We start from the raw sequence: 2,109 nt of genomic DNA, 5'->3' as shown, positions 1-2,109 counted from the left end.
CATGACAATGAGTTCACTGTACTAAAATGGCCCCCACAGTCACCAGATCTCAGCCCAATAGAGCATCTTTGGCATGTGGTGGAAAGGGAGCTTCGTGCCCTGGATGCGCATCCCTCAAATCTCCAACTGCAAGATGCTATCCTATCAATATGGGCCAACATTTCTAAAGAATGCTATCAGCACCTTGTTGAATCAATGCCACGTAGAATTAAGGCAGTTCTAAAGGCAAAAGGGGGTCCAACACCGTATTAGTATGGTGTTCCTAATAATTCTTTAGGTGAATGTATATGCAGTCAGTAGCTGTGAAACAGTAGCATCTTGTGGCCAAACAGAAGAAAGTTAGTCCAGAACATTTAATTTAATCCACACACAGTGTTCAAACAATGGCTGTTTCTCAATCTCACACAGGGAAGCACCATCTGCTGCACCTTCAAGCTGAGGGACAGAGACCACTCCCTGTATACAGTTTAGTAAGGCAGGATCCTGAGATTTCTTTATGTTGTAAGATCTTGTCTCCATCATACCCTAGAGAGAAATAAAATACACTGGCTCCTTCCATCTCCTCAGCTTTATAGGGGTCACAGTGACTGATTATTCCTGTCTGTCTAGTTGTACCAAGGGGGGCTTTAACCCATTAGTGCTTGTGTTGCTCTAGGACATCCAGGAATAATATATACTAAGTTTTTTTTAACAGATGAGGAGATCTTGGAATTTGGTCACACATAATTAATTGCAGTTTTGTTTGAAATAATTGGTTTATTGTGCAATGTCTAATTGTGTCCTAAAGAAGGAACCTAGACCAGTCAAAATGATTGTACATTCTGTAGAGACCACAGCAGTGTGTTTGGAAATGGACTTTGCATGTGGATAAAGAAATGTGTGTGAAGTTATATAAAGGCCAGCGTGCGCCAGGCTAGTTATATGAGTGCAGTGGCAGGTAATGGCAAACTAAATCCATAAATTGCATGTTGTGTCAAAGTGTCTTGGATAAAAAAAAAGCTAGGTTCTGAATAGGTGGTTGCGATCCAGCTAGTCAGGAGTAGTGATGATCGAGCATGCTCGGCCGAACACCTGTTCGGCTCCAGCATCTCGATGTTCGGCACTTGGCGGTACTTGGCCGAGTACTGCAGGTGCTCGAGTCTCCTCCCCGCATGTTTCTTGGCTGCTACGCTTCGTTTGGTAGTAAAAGGAGAATTGCATTATGCATTCCGTTACCACGGACCATAACACAATTCTACGACGGAATGCGTTTAGAGGCATTCCGTTATAATAGAAGTCTATGGCCAGCATAACGGATCCGTCCGGTTTACGTTATGCAGGGGAGTCCTCTTCTGCATAACGGAAACGGGAAGGCTCCGTTATGCAGGTCATAGACTTCTATTATGACTAAATGAATAACGGAATGCCTCTATACGCATTCCATTATGCATTCAGTCATAGAGTTAGGTTATGGTCCGTGGTAATGGAATCCATAACGCAATTCTGCTTTTACCACCAAACGAAGCGTGAACAAATTTCATAACATGAAATTCGCTTATCCCTAGTAGTAATACTGAGAATAAATCATACAGTACACAGGTGGACTCCATTTACTAATTAGGTGACTTCTGAAGGTAGTTGGTCACACTAGATGTTATTTAGGTCTTCAGAGTACAGGGGGCTGAATACAAATGCACGCCACACTTCAGATTTTCATAAAAAAATCTGAAAACCATGTTTCATTTTCTTTTCACTTTACACATACTTGCTATTTTCTATTGGTCTATCAGATAAAACTTCAATAAAATACATTAGCGTTTGTGGGGGTAATGTGAAAAAATTTGGAAAAGTTCAAGGGGTGTGAATACTTTTTTTTAAGGCACTGTAGGTTTTTATGCACCTTCACGTTAATGTGTGGAGTTACTGTTAAGTATTTGTACACTGACCATCTACAAGACCAAGATATATTCCTAGGACAGAAATAACAGGTGCTTGATCCTACAATGATATATGAAAATATGACATAAAATAAAAATCCAGCAACCATTCTAAGGAACAGCTGGAGTTTTGCTTGAAGACCACAGAGATAAGAAGTATCCACCATTATAACCTAATGACAACAGAGAATCC

This window comes from Bufo gargarizans, chromosome 2, assembly GCF_014858855.1.
Source record: "Bufo gargarizans isolate SCDJY-AF-19 chromosome 2, ASM1485885v1, whole genome shotgun sequence".
Classification (NCBI taxonomy): domain Eukaryota; kingdom Metazoa; phylum Chordata; class Amphibia; order Anura; family Bufonidae; genus Bufo; species Bufo gargarizans.
Note: the sequence above shows the minus strand (reverse complement) of the source record.